Consider the following 13,452-nt stretch of genomic DNA (forward strand, 5'->3'; position numbering starts at 1 on the left):
TTCAGTAACTTTTGATCTTTCATTCTCACTTTATATAAAAGTATTTTCATAGCACTTCCGTCTTCATAAACGCAACCGCATTATATATACACATGCGTTTACATATGTCTAGCTTACGTACAATAATAGAGCAACTAAAAATTCGTTGATTTTTTTTTCTAAATCGCCATATTTTAACCAACGTTTCGGTTATTGTTCCATCCGATTAATCATAATTTATCTCTGTTCATCTGCTTTTCTACATAAATGCTCCTCGTCTAACGATCTTGGTGTTGTCGTAATGCCAGATCTTTCACTCATCCCCGATATCGTTGCTGAGCTCTTAACTATGGCCGCAGACTAACAAAGCTTGTACCTCTGTCTTGAAGAGAAAAACATCTCAGACAGTACGTTTAAAAAAAACCCAACTTGACTAGGCATAATATCTGGTAACTGCTTTTTTTTTTCAATCTAGGAATTATTTTCCAGCGGCAGGTTTGCAAAAAACGCTCGGGGTTTTCCGTTTAGATAATTTCTAATTGAATTATACCTTCGCGACTTCTTCCGATTTCTCCAAGAAACACACTGAAACTAAGACCTGAATTAATTTTTCACCCGTCTCTTTACCTCCTTGTATTTTCATAGCACAGTGCGTTCGTACACTAGCCGTAGTAGTTTGCGCCAATAAAGTCTTTTAGGTAATGTTTTGTAAGAAAGAAAACAGGAGGAAGGGCACAGGGCAGAAAAAGTATCGATTGTGTCTGAAATTGCTTAAGGGTGAGGGAAAAAGCGATAATGATCAGAGGTTTGACAGCTCAGATTTTAGTTTTATTTCAATTACGACTAGTCTCGGTTATGGCCAAGTTAATCGCTCTGGTTCAATAGTGAGGCATTTCGTATGACAGTTTCTCAAATATAAAAAAAGGAAGGGAATACATGAGTCCGATGTGAGTAGAGCGTGGAAAGATGCATACCAAATCCCCAGTAAAGGTTTTCTGTTTGTAATAAATAATATGTGACCCGGATTGAATTGTACGACGACGTGATGATACTTTGCAGACTCAATAAAATGTATAAGTTGAAAAAGTAGGTGATTAACCATAAGTTGTAACCAGTAAGTAGAAGGTGGCTTCCATTTTTATTATACTCATTATAGGAAAAATTCCAACGATCAAGACGATTGTTAATTATAGCATTCTGCGCCCACTATAAGCAAGTGATCAAGCTGATGTTGATTTTGATTTTTATTGTTATTATACACATCTGAATTCGCCAATAGAATAAAATATCACGTTATAATTGCCAACGATTCTGAAAATTATACGTAGTTGGGTATTAATTTCCTTAAATAAAAACTTTTCCCAAACTCTAACCCAATTTGAGCGAGATAACTAAGCAGGACTCTGCGCTACATAAACGGCTGTTGTAGGTTCCAATATTAAGTGCATTTGCAATTTTTTGAGGCGATTTTTATGGGCTTTTCGAAAGCGCTGGCAATATTTTAGAAAAATCAAATGGATATTCAGATGCCTAAGCTCCTGTCAGGAGGTTATCGCATTTATAATAGTATACATACAAGCAAAAACGTGTCAGACCTCCACTGTAATTCTCATTCCAGTTTGTTGCATATCAGCCGACTACCTAATTTGTTTAGGTGACCCGATTTCATTGTTACACCGGGATATCTCCCGTTGACCATCGTTGCTAACTCCTCCAAGCTCTATTTCAGGCAACCGAAAGTTTATCACGCTGAGCAGAATTAGAATAACATAAGGTACGACGCAGCTAATCTAGTCCCTTGAGGTTAGGCAACTCGGGGAGACAAACACACATTTAAATGGCTGATTCCTATGAGTGATGATCTACTTCCTTCTGAAACGCCCACGGCAATTTTTAGCCTGTGTCTGTTCGCTGAAATGAACCTCGAACCTGGCAAGGCACAACAGTGATAATTTTCATGCAACTTTCATCGTTTCGCGTATCTCTTAAGACTTCGCTTGACATAAGCTCATTCTAACTTTGCTGTAATATTTGTGTATTTCTTCGGAGTTATCTTTATGCTATGTTAAATCCTATTTTGTTGCCTCTCATTTTTACCACCTTGGTTAGGAGTCTCGTCGAAAAGGGGCACGCAGCATCCGCTGTAGTACAGGGCGCGTTGTATTAGACTTCAACCCCTCTAACGGGTGTTATACTAACAAAGCTCGGTGGCTTTAAATGTCAAAGGTTGAGGCATAGAATTCGCTGTCAGGAGATTTCGGCCATATCGATACGAGAGCAGTGACAGCTGTTTGAGGTCCTGAAGACGGAATATATGGAGCAGATGAGATGGGTTTAATTTGCCGCAAGCCGACCTCAGAGAGTAACATGCTTTTATGTGGGTGCCACCGGGTGCTTTTTGATCAGCCTCACGAAATAAAGCATGGGAAATGTCACAAATTCCACATTTATGTTATGGGAATTGGTACATTTTTACTGTCCTGGTAAAACCTGCCATTAAGGCAAAATATTTACGTCGATGCATAGGTGACCAAAACAAAAGATTTTTAGGGATGAAAATGTCAGCGAATACAACCGTTCTAATACCCAAGAGTTATTTGTTTTCTCATTATATTTTCTATCGTATAACTCCTGCTGAATTTCACCCGACTGGTACCTTAGGCAGCGTTTAAAAACGGTAAGCCACTTATAGAAGCACCTTAATTTGATTTGAATCGATTTAGAATCTTACACAAACCCATGCCTTTATTCATTTTACGAACCACCGTATAGTCGAATGATCCCGATGGCGAATGACGCCAGGCGAAAAAATATACCTAAAAATGTAGAAATTTTAACTGCAGAACCCCCGTTCATTCCTAATGCATCCTACTCTCGTAGATTACTTATCACATCTTGAACTGCGTAAGTTTTCTTTCAACCCAAAGTGTCAAAGCTGTGAAGGCACCTGTGAGCAAAGTATAACTATCAGTGATTAGAGTGCCAACATAATGTACTGCAGTTTTGTTGTCCTCAAAAAATTAATTGCTATATATATATATATCTATATATATATATATATATACTTTACAGAATATCCTAAAATTCTGGTCTGATTCTTTAAGGAATGATAAGACGCAGTATAAGAAACATATCTTCAAGTAAGACTTACTTACCTTTAAAGATTTATAGGTTCCAACATAATAAAATATGGTGGAAAGTATACAAAAAGTAATGTACATTTTCCTAGGCTCTTTGGTGATATCACAACAAATGTCTGTAAAACCGATCAATAGTCGTCATTCATCACGATTCATCACGTTTAATGTTGACAAAAGAAGCGTGACCCATGTTTTCAAAAATATCGGGGTTTTTAACCCTTTTCTCAAAGTCAGAAAAAAAGAAAACTAATGCTACAATTGAATTTTTATAACTTAAGTTTATTTCAGTTGTTAGCTAGTCTCACGAGTGTTTGAGTAGTACCAGATAGAAGACTAAGTACTAGCCTTTCGCAGATATCCTTAAAGTTCCAACTATAGTAGAAAATGTAAATGTAGTTATCTTCAAAATCAGCTGTGATATACCTGACCTTTTCGTTATTTGACTACTAATGATGTTTAGTTAAGTAAAATATCCATTAAACAGATGAGCAGACTATCCTCTAAAAAATTTGGCTTTCCTAACTGAGGCAATAATTCTCACATAATCACATGTTCCCTTAGGAACATCCTCTGTGTTATTTTTTCCTGAAATCTCTATTTTTTAGTTAAAATTATTTACCCCCAGCATCATGGTCTCGGTGGGAAAAATCCTTCGTTCACCGAACTCTACTGCGACCTAACAGACTGAACCTGCATTTCAAAATAGTATAATGACTACCAGAGAAGTAATATCGTTTTGCTATTAATTTAATGATATTACCACTCGGACAACGTTTTAGCAACCGTATTTGACGGTATTGATACTTACCGCTCAATATTTCGACATCGTGTAGTTAAACTCAATCCTTATGGTGTGACGGCGAAAGTCAAACGTGACCTGTGCTTGAAATAATGACGGTGCCTTTTCTGAACAAGTTCGCCGTTAGTTAAATAAGCCAGAGGAATATTCTGAGAAAGATCACGAACCCAATAAGAGGTTATAGGTTATTTCTCACCGTGACATTACCCGGTTGTTCACATCTCCTTCGAGAGGGATCGTACACCCAGCGGCGGGTGACTGGTCTTAACGCCCTAGCTAAATATTAATACAGAAACACGAACGCCATTTGACCTTACGCAACGTACATGAGCCCAGCGCGTAGCAGACATTCATACGATCTTTTCGCAGGCACGGAAAATGTTTACGCCTGAAACTGCAGTCTATAAAAGGTTGACGTTTAAACAAATCATCGAACAGTCTACGTTCAACACCTTGGACGACTGTTGCAGTAGCTTTTTCTTGTTGATAATCATTGGACGTGAACGTGTGACAATAGTAGCTAGAATAGAAAGCTCAGGATGAAACTAACCTGCACACAGTTTGGTATCGCTTGAAGTTTTTCGATACGGCGTTCGATGTCCTCCGAGCGAGAAATAAGTCGTCCGTCGAATTTGAATGAGGTGTAGTACCAGACTCGATACACGATTCTCAATATCCAATCCATTCCGCAGCATCTGTATGTTGAACTAGCATCCGAAAGATCTTCGAAGGTGAAACTGCTTCGCTTCTAGAACGGCGATCCCAAAGGCGACGCAAGCGGCACGGCCATTAGAGAATCGATTTGTTTCGTAGTCGAGGTAATAAACTGTGCCGGGCGATTGCACTCTGTTTCTGAAAAAATATCCGTACAGTTAGAGACTGCTAAAGTGGCATACGCTTAGACCATGGCACGTACACAAGCTAAAACTTACTATCGGTTCGAAGTTGAGTTTGTCCACTTACACAATGCACGACAAAACTTCCAGTTATTCGGAAAGAGCGCCGACGCGACTGAATTTAGAAATAACACTCTATATAATAGTAGAACGAATACCAGCTTATTAACTATATAATTATCTGGGTATAGTACGCGGCTTCAGATACAGTAAGTAAGAACTATATTATAGACAGATACCAATGTGCTGTTGCAGTATTAGCGTTCAAGCGCAATTGACGATAAACGTGCAAGTTGTAATTGGATCAGACGCATAGCTATAAACGGCATTCAATGAAGGGCGGTGTTGCTATGTTTGTGGGCACGTCATGCACGCAATGTTAATATGTGTACGATTACGAATGGCCAGCAATAAATGAACGGTAATAGCGTTGACCCAGGACATCGTGTCGTAGAGCTGAGCATGTGCGATAGAGAGAACTTTTAAAGAATAAAGTATATCTTTGAGACGAGTTATGCTAAGTATATGTGTAGCTTTTATTTGATCCTTAGGATGATAGGATTGTACTACCTATTTCCCATCCAGAAAATTTGAAATGGGTTAAAGGTGAAGCAAATTATCATAAAACGCAGCTTTAGAAGCATAGGTAAAACGAACACCTTAATTACAGACGACGATTTTTTTCTAGGCAAATGAGATAGCGTTTCAATAAACGCAATCGGTTTGGCGTCTTATGATTATCGAAACATTTGAGTGTACCTTCATTGATGATAGAGTTAGTACCGGTAGATGCTAATGGCAAAGGTATAGCAAACTCGCCAGAAAACATGGCGGATTCCAAAGCATGGAGCCCATTATGGGTCATTGCATGTAGATGGAATAGCGAGACATTTGCTTTAAATTAGCAACGGTCGAAATAAATTTCCAAATTCAACAAATGATGAATGCAACGACTAGCTATGCAGCTTGCCATTAGCAGATCATTGTGACATATATAGTAGGAACCGTTCTTTGCGGATTACGATTTGAACTGCATCCCATCCAAAACTGTGCTGGAAATCGGAAAAGATAACGTTACAGAAAACGTCCTAGAAATATTTTGACTGGTGGAAGGAGCGTTCAGATGAGTGTTCAATGTATTTTTCAGCAAGTTCTCCAATGAGCGGAAGCAAGCTCTTATATATAGCCATGTTGAGGTTAAGGTGAAGGCACAGGCGAATCCTCCATTCGTCCTCTGAATTACTTTATAGGATAATGATCGCATTCAGTTTATCATTCTATATCGAACCCGTTATGGATTCAGTCATATTGTAGTCGATAGTTGCCTAGTAAGAAATAGTCAATAGATATATTATCAATTATTCAAGCTTATCACACTTTCCATTAGATAATGGACTGGCATAAAAGTAGCTTAGCTGCTAAACTGATATAACGATCAATCTGAAGCGCGCTTTATCAAGTCCAGGAAACGGCAACAGGGGGCTTTTGCGCATACTGTAAGAGTTTACATTCACTAAAGAGGAGCAATTATTTGACTATTCCGGCGTTATCGAAATTCTCTTTGCGAACCGCAATTATAGAATTTCCGATTTTTCCAATCCACTCTTGGCAGCGCACCCACTCCTCTCACGGCGAAAGGTTGTCTATCCATTGTTTTCAATTCCCTCTTCTGCTAAACCTTCCTATGGTTGCCCGTATCATGCGACCCGACCTTAATCTACGCGAGTGCTGATTTTCCTCTTCCAAACGGCTTCGTCTTTTTTAAAACTTCATTGCATTTTTTTTATTGTCATATATGTATATATTATTAATTGTGCGAATCTTTAGCGAACTCAGTAAAAACGAGTTAACCTCTGGCTAATGATTTTTTAAACGAAAAGATTAAAAAATGAAATCTAGATATCTTTATGTAGCTCAACTATGTCGTGTGATCTATAGCGGTAGCGAACGGGGTGGTATGACTGAAAGCTAATACAACTACATCTAATGATGTCCACGATACTTATTCACGATACGTCCCCACGTACGTCCCACGTACGCGGCCGCTCATAACGGTCACCGCAAGGTGTAGTGTCAAATACCTGGCTTTGTATTATATTGAATAGTTTGCTTTTGTTACGAATAGTAGCACGAATCCCGCCTGTAACAATAAAAGAGTGACGAACTTACAAGTGGATGCTCCGACAAAATTCAAGAGGCACGATTTTTCAGTTGTTGGTTCCACAGCTTCAATCTCTTACGTGGCTGCCTTTCTAACTACCGCGAATGCCATACAAGGAATACCAGTATCAAATCTTAATGTTATTTAGTACACTCGTGACCATAAGCGAAAAGCCTTCGTAAACGCATTTCGAGATACGATACGGTAGGGATAACGTCAAAGGACTGAGCGAGTCTGATCGCATGCTTGGTCAACAAATCCTAAGCTGGCTCTTGAGCCTCATATGCTTCACGTTTTAGTAGTTACGGCCTTGTTGCCATATACGCAATAATGCTATTTTTTCTCTGATTTTCATCAAAGAAGCTTGCATTTTTACTATTAGAGCATTGGGAACATTATACTGGAATGCGTATGTCTCAACCACAGCTTCCTGAGGTCAAAGACATCTGCCACACAGAAGAGAAGAGTGGCGATCGAAAAAAAAAGAGACGCCACATGGGAAAACCAATAATTAGCGAGACACCCAGGAACAAGTAGAAATTGTCTGCTACTAGCGGGCGCCAAGAACCAGGCGTCTTCGCCGACAGAAGTCTTGATCACAAGAAGTCATGAGCTGCCTCTGTTTCTTCTTACGTAAACAAATAGACACTGACTATGACCATGTGTGGTCCTGTCGATACCGAATAGAAAAGAGATCAGTTCTGGGCCCGAGCGATGCATTAGACCTGAAGCCTATCAGCCTGTTTGTGAGAGATAGTCAAGATAGCTCGAGAAAACGCTTGAACACATACGATCCCAACGTGCAGCCATTCACGCAGGCAGATATGTACCGTAGTATGGTTATTTGTGGCTAATTTGCAATAACTGCATAGCGAGCGAGCTGTGGACTCTCACTGTACAGGTGAAATTTAAGTTTTCATACGCTCTACGTAAAGGAAGAAGTAGATAAAATGCAAAAGAAACACTACTAATAAAATAACTACTATTTATTATAGTAGTTATTTCATTAGAATTATATGCTATTACCTCTCTGACCTTTTTACGTAATAAATATCGATTCAAGTTTAGTCTGCCAGTAAAATGTCGAGCTGATATCCAACGAGTGTTACTGCTTTTGAATCTACTTTACCAGGATCAGAAACTTGAAATGATTCAAAATTAACGGCAATTGGATATCACTGAAGACCAACATTATATGCGTCTTATTAAGAAGCATTTTGACGCTATATCGAGGAGGTAATTCAATAGACATACTCACACTATAGGAATAGTTGGAAGGCTGACAGGTATTACTTTGATAAAAAAGAATTCGAACAAGATGTTATCCTAGGAGAGCTATTTATTTTTATTTAACATCTCAGAAAATATTTTTGCTACACATTCTTTTGTGGCAATTTTGCTCATCATAACCTGCGTTAATTTTATATATTATTAGTTAAATACCAAGTAATATAGTGATCAATCCCACCACTATTCAGTTAGCTAAACAAGAGAGTCGTAAAGCCTAAAATAACCCGCAGTTCATACGTGCACACAAAGATACATATATATATATATATATCCAGTACATGTTGCACTACTGGAAAGTAGGTGTGAACGACAGTGACTTGGGAAAGCTGGTTCACGGCAGCAAACGTTTTGATTCTGGCGCACTTCCACGTCTTTTCAATGGTGACATGTTCGCCTCTCTCCGGCATCGTCCCTGCTGTTATTTTTGTGTGCCCTATGGTCATTATATCTTTAATGCTAAAAGGTTCTTCGTTCCGACACGGCAATGAGGAAGGTCACTTTTACGGTCATCGATCTACCGCATGTTTCGCGCTTTCTCTGGTACCTAGCGCATCGCTTTCCCGCTTGTTCTGCCGTTTTCTGGTTCTGCTCTGCAGCTCTTTTTTCGGTTATTTTTCGCTCTCGCCCTGGGGCAGTCGCCGGACGACACAGCGGTTATGATCGATTCGCATGCTTCTCACGTATCGTCTTTCGGAGATCAGGGGGACATGCCATTGCATTTCCAGCAGCAGCAGCAGCAGCAATAGTACTTCCACCGCCTATGAAAGACAAACCGAAGTTCACCAATGAGTCGAAGCACGATGTCGCTGCTGAAGTTGCCGTAACTGCTCTCCGCCCTAAACTGGAACTTTTATTTTGCACTTTGATGCTATGCTGTTTACTATGATGGGGATTCACTTTATTATGGTGGGCGTGCAACTGTGAATACTGTGATGCACTTTTATTGGGCGAACAGTTAAGTTTTGTAGAGGGGACAGATCATTAGAGACGTTGAATATATATGTGTCCTTAGATGTACTTTTTTTTTTTTGCCTTTACAATCAGCACACCTATTCATTTTTTTTGTCAGTTGTATGATTTGCTTCACCTGTCGCCTAGGCTCTTTCAATAGGGTCAATAAATTGGAACAGCAGCTCAAGTCATGAATGTTTGTCATTCGTTATTGCAGCAGATCGTAAACGGTTAAATGCTAATGTTTAGATGGTCAATAGATGAAACCATGTGCACTCCTTGATTTCCGCTACCCAACTCTCGGTATAGTTTGGTGTTAATGCATGACTTTGCTAGCCTTGTGAATGTTCTCACTGACAATCTTTTCGAGGACTATTAGATAACAAAGGGGACAGGCATTTTTGAAGTCCTTTGCAAGTTAAGTGACGACCGCGCTCGTACAGGTCTTTTACCGGGTAGTTTTTTTGCGGTTAGCTATATATAAACACGCATGTATATATGCATACCTTAGCTGAGGGCCTTTGACTATAGAAATTGGGATCTCTTTGAACCCTATAAAATTGGAAACGCACTGCGCACAGGGTGCGCAGTCTAAAGGATAAGAAAACACTTTTCATCGGTAGTCCTCAATACGTCTACACTCAGATATGGCCAGCAAGCAAAACACGGAAGAACTGTAGAGACGAGAAGAGACCCTAAGCCTAAAATTGTGATTGAAGCGAGCCTAATATAAGCTTTCTAAGGACATTAGAACGGAGCACACTTTAAATATACCAACGTACTTAATTGCACAAATGGGTTTAAAACTGTACTAGAAAACCCAGGCTTAATAAAAGCTAGCGCGTTTTTTATTTAAATAGGTATAGTTTTTCTAACTGTTAAGTAGCACTGTTCTATCGTCTCTGTTAGTAACAAAGGCGTGATAAAAACCTTCGGTATTTGTTAAACCTTTTAGCGATCGGCGAAAAAGAGCTAGTGAACTATCAGTAGTACTTCGTTTACTACGTTTCTTCAACGTACGGTAATTCTTGATTTGGCTTCTATTGAAAAAATAAATATTGCAAAGACAATACATGAGTCTGAAACAAAATTGCACGGCCCATACGGCCGGTGTGTTGAAAGGTGTTGCTTAGGTAAATATGCTTAACCCAGACGAATGTTTCTTCTTATGTCTGTGAGCGTATGTTTATCCATGTCGCTTGTTTATTTTAAGGATCTGAAAAGGAGGCGACTGATTGCCTTAATCATTCTTTTGACAGTTTATGGATCAGGCTACGTAACGATCGAATAGCTTCAAAATATACAAGCTTCGGGAAATCTCCATCAGGAAGGGGGAGAACTTGAAAAATTAAGATAGAAAAAGGGAAGCCATGTCTGATTCTCTGAGCTCATTGCTTGTCATACCACAACTAGACAAGACTAGACCGGACACAAAATACTTCGTTAGAGAACGGGGAGTATCTCTTGCTCATGTATCCGTTGGAAAAAGAAACCAATTTTAGCTGAGCACTGTTTTTTAAAAAGAACTGTCAAACTTTCTCGTTCTACCTAACATCAAACCCAAAAGCTTAGAATGTGATCCTATGAATTATCCGTATTCGATATACCGTTAATCACACGGCCATTCTGAAGTCAAGAACGAAATTTTCAGTCAACTTACTTCGGAAAAATTATAGAAATAACATGGCGCTTACGTTCGTTGTCTCTTTCTTGCTCCGCAGAGTATCAGTATTGCACAAAAATAACAGTTTCGAAACCGGGCTGCTAGTAACCTCGTCACTTTCAAAATGTTGGTAAATGTTAAATAAAAAAGTCCTACAATGGATTAAATTCAGTAATCAAACACAGACCTATCTTTTTTTTTACCAGAAATAGGCAGATGAAGATCAATTATACTTAATGAGGATCCGTTTCCTTAGGTTCTCTTGTATCGAGCACCACTACAGGAGGGACACAGTTATCAATATTTATAAGAAGAGCACACTAGCACGCTAGAGAGGTCACAACTCAAGGCTTCCGGATTGAAATCGAGTTACAAGGAATATCTGGATCCTTGAAAGCGTCTACTATCATTACATAGAAACGTCTACAAGGCCGACGCAAAAGGTAAACAGTTAGCTAGCAAACTATCTTGGCCCTTTTCTTCTATCTAGATGGCGTAATTAAGTGTATAATAATACCTTATCTGATACTTATTTCGTAGCTTGCGACGACAAATATAGGGTTTCATGGAATTTGTTGTTCCTCTTATACGGTTACAAGGAATTAACTACTTTAAAGGTAACTTTATCTCATATATGCATACAAGAGAGGACTCTATGATGCGATCCAACAAGAAGACCGGATGACCACATTTCTCGTCCTTGTCCGATTACGTCAATTCATCCAACATAGATTTACACGTCTGTTATAGAAGCAATTTTATTTCTGCATAGGGTGTAGCTAACACTGACACAAATCGTGTAGGCAAAATATGCCACATAGAAGCTTTGGCTCATAGCTTTGAAACAGCGTATTTGAAGCTATGCAACTACTGATCTAGTCTGTTCTAAAATGTCAGTGTAGCAGGGGGCAAGGACACTCTGACGTACTACGGAAAGTCTAACGCGTAAACAAATTTGACTAGTTATTGGACGGCGGCCGGACATACTGCTTTACGCGCTCTGCGCGTAACATGCTTAAAAACAGCTGTTTTCCTTCGCGTCCGGTGCTATCCTTAATTGCTTGCTGGACCCTGCGTCAGCGCGAAGCGAGAAAAACCGACACTTGCAAAAGTATTATGTGTTGTCTCTATCTCGCACAGAGTAGAGTAAACGAAAAAACATTATGGTTAAAGATCCAGCATAAGTCAAAGTAACACGTAATTTCCTACTACTAAATTAATGTATCATTACGTTATAGGATTGTAAGTATGTGACGCAGATTGTGGCACCTGCATTTAAAAAAAATAGGATGCATTTGATCTGTCCGCGTGTTCCTGTTTCAGCGAAGAGAACCATAAATTTATGTCTTATACCTCTTCCCGAATGGTTACTTGCGGATGTTGAGCTTCGCCGAAGAGAAATAGAGATTGTTCCACGAGCTGAGCTGTGATTTCAAAGGAAAGCCAGATGTTGCGCGTGCGTTTTACAGATGTCGTTTTCTGCTACTGGGGTTAAATTTATTTACTAAGTATCTTTTGTCAACACTGCTTGCCTGAAACCATAAATTTAGCGCTTCTGCACAACGGAGATAGACTGTCAAGTAATTTAACGCAGAGCTACTGTGCGGCGACCATGGGGCTCGTACGGAGCAATGAACGATCACGTAGAGTTCAAGCCCTATCTTGACATTGCTTTCGAAAAGCGGATAATGTTAGATATAGCATTAGGGCATGGAAGCTTCGATTAATTGTAAGAGTTATGGACTATCTTGAACTGTTTCTTAAAATTGTTACGTGCAGCATTACCGTATATTACAAAGAAAATGTCACGACAAAACTCTTTATAATGGTCCGTAATTGCGACTATGATGATAACGATGATAATAAAAACACGTTTCACTATATCCAGGTTTGACACCAGCAAAAGCAAAGCCAAGTCCTGTACATGACCTCGATTTCCTTATAGGACCTGAACGCAGTACATAGCGACGACGTGTACCTAGCTTGCCGTTCTCTAATATGAATTGTCAAAAAGGCTAAGAAGAAAAAGTCGTCTATTTGCGCCTGCTTGCGGTTCGCTTACTAACAGGCTTAAGATATAGATGTAACAATATTTCATAGTCGCGAAAGTGGCTTTTTCAGCCATTGTGTCAGCAGAAAATACTCTTCGGGATACTACGGTCATGCGTGTTACACTTGTGCATCTTCGCAGATACAGCTGCTGCGCTGGCTACTCGTTGTTGCTTATTATTTTTTCCACTGTCTGCGTTCGTGCTGCTGCTGCTGCTGCTTCTACCATCGCGTCCGTCCATGAGAGACATACGCCTTTGCAGCCTTTCTTGCCTTGTCATCCGCGCTAACTGCGGCACTTACGAGGATAGAAAAGTAGGAGCCAGCTAAGGAAAGCCAAGGAGGTAACCATTATGGCTGCCTTTTGGCCGTTGAACTATGCACAGGAGCCGCGATTCGTAGTTGCTGCAGAGGGAGGTAGAGACAGAAAGTCCAAATTGACAGCACACGATGACTAACTCAGTCCGAGCATATCTGGCCGACACGTTATTTGGACAGACTGCCTCCGCTGGGCTTCTAGAGTG

The 13,452-nt window shown here is 39.7% G+C and overlaps 1 protein-coding gene across 9 annotated transcripts in view; it reads left to right on the forward strand.

The window, feature by feature from the left end:
- The window catches only part of LOC111248062 (potassium channel subfamily K member 1-like), a 107,752-nt gene that overhangs the window by 21,104 nt on the left and 73,196 nt on the right, over nt 1-13,452 (forward strand). For 6 of the 9 annotated variants that reach the window (XR_015324619.1, XR_015324618.1, XR_015324617.1 and 3 more), the window contains exon 2: nt 11,136-11,322. The gene's annotated coding sequence lies outside the window, so the exon portion shown is untranslated. Of the gene's footprint in view, nt 1-1,708; nt 1,828-11,135; nt 11,323-13,070; nt 13,086-13,452 lie in introns of those variants that run through there. The other 3 variants (XR_015324627.1, XR_015324631.1, XR_015324621.1) reach the window with 2 other exon arrangements.

This window comes from Varroa destructor, unplaced genomic scaffold, assembly GCF_002443255.2.
Source record: "Varroa destructor unplaced genomic scaffold, Vdes_3.0 BEIS01000003.1, whole genome shotgun sequence".
Classification (NCBI taxonomy): domain Eukaryota; kingdom Metazoa; phylum Arthropoda; class Arachnida; order Mesostigmata; family Varroidae; genus Varroa; species Varroa destructor.